At 37.8% G+C, this 1,883-nt stretch overlaps 1 long non-coding RNA gene across 1 annotated transcript in view; it reads left to right on the top strand.

The window, feature by feature from the left end:
- The window catches only part of LOC107592009 (uncharacterized), a 7,067-nt gene that overhangs the window by 2,171 nt on the left and 3,013 nt on the right, over positions 1 to 1,883 (top strand). The window contains exon 2 of the long non-coding RNA XR_001609938.1: positions 216 to 315. This is a non-coding gene — a long non-coding RNA (uncharacterized lncRNA). The remainder of the gene's footprint in view (positions 1 to 215; positions 316 to 1,883) is intronic.

The following is a 1,883-nucleotide window of genomic DNA, read 5'->3' as shown; positions in this document are numbered from 1 at the left end:
TCTGTCTGTCTGTCTGTCTGTCTGTCTGTCTGTCTGTCTGTCTATTACAGTCAAATTAATCGAACCATCTAATAACCCAGAGAATAACCAGGTATTGGGTGGGCAATATAAGTATATTGTGAGGTCAACATAAGTTCTTACGAAAGGAATAGGGCATCCATGATGCTGTGATTCATTTATGCTAGACAAATCTGCTCTTTTGCATGTCATCCCAGGGTTGCCTTAACGACAAAGGGTTTAGTTCATTGCCAACACCCATCTACACTAGAAAGGGAATCCTCCCTTCAATGTACCAAACCACTGAACCTGACACAGGTATGTTTTAAAAGAGATTCATATTCACACATGAGTGCAGCACTTTAAACACTGAAGTGTGATGGACGTCATGTTGTCAGCTCTGGGAAATGAGCACTGAAACTTGTGCTTTCCCATGACAGTAGGCAACAAGTACAGCATACGGAAAATATGACATCAGATGCTTTTGTGTGCCATTTCTTATTTGCCTTTTTTCCTTGTCTGTTTGTCTAGTGATATTGATCATTATGCCATTGTAGAAGTTTAGACACTTTATTTGGAAACTGAAGTAAACTTGACAAGACAAATCATTAAATTATCTGTCAGAAACACTTTGCTTAAGAGAATTAAACCAATTGGAAAAGATGTATGAAAAGATCACTATAAATAAATGTATACATTTTTTTCTCTTTTATTCATTGGTTGACGCGTGAACACAAAGGAAAACACTTAGTAACACATATGCACTAGTTTTCTAAAATGCCATTATTTTAACAGATGTACATATGCAGCAAGTGTAAATGACTACTTCATGTTAAACAGATTAAGATTTAATTAGAATTAAATTGAGTGTGTGTGGATTATTGTCACGGTGCTACTGTGTTGGAGCGCGGAGCGAGGAATGAGGAGACGTGGAGAACATTAACATGGAGATTTTAATAATATAATCCAACACAAGGGAACCAGGAAAACACACATAGCTGATGAGGTTGACATAAACAATACCGGACAGCGAACTCAAAACAGGAAACCATTAAATACAGGACTAGAGGAGGGACACAATGAGGAACACCTGAAATCAATGACATAAACATAACCTGGAGCACCTTGGGGAAGAAAACACACACAGACACGGAACAGAGTCTGACATTTATGAGCAGAAACATTTCCATTCATTCACCCTTCCAGTTCTAATGGATTGAGTTCAAAAAAGGCCTAAAATATAACAGAATGCTAATTACATACAATACATTAGCTACATAGTGATTATAAGATACTTTAAATAGCCAAATTTGCGGCATGTTATTAGATGGCATGAATTACATAAAACATCAAAATAACACTCAGGTTTTAAACTTAAAGTTTTATGGATATGCAAAACATTCAATGAAATGTCCCAAAATGTCAATATGATAGTTGTCATATATCATGCATTTACATGCATTTACATAATCTAAATATGTGATTAGTTTATCTGAGTTATTACAATAACCATGAACTACTACTGAGGAAACAGTGAACTCTGCTGGTGGACTGGAGAATTGTTAGCTGCAGTAGTTGATCAGTAAGAAATGTCAAGCGACCAAAGAGTCCATTTAGGTTTGGACCAACTTTGTGTTTGCCTCCAGCTTCCCTGTTGAAAAAACCAGCATATGCTGGTTAGGTATGTTTTGACGCTGGGATGCTGGTTTAAGCTGGTCTTTTGCTGGTTTAAGCTGGTCCTTTGGTGGTTTAAGCTGGTCCTTTGCTGGTTTATGCTGGTCCTTTGCTGGTTTAAGCGGGTCCTTTGCTGGTTTAAGATGGTCCTTTGCTGGTTTATGCTGGTCATGTGCTGGCAAAGGACCAGCATAAACCAGCAAAGGACCAGC

Source organism: Sinocyclocheilus grahami, unplaced genomic scaffold, assembly GCF_001515645.1.
Source record: "Sinocyclocheilus grahami isolate Dianchi unplaced genomic scaffold, SAMN03320097.WGS_v1.1 scaffold149.1, whole genome shotgun sequence".
Taxonomy (NCBI): Eukaryota; Metazoa; Chordata; class Actinopteri; order Cypriniformes; family Cyprinidae; genus Sinocyclocheilus; species Sinocyclocheilus grahami.
This window is presented reverse-complemented; position numbering and strand designations above follow the sequence as displayed.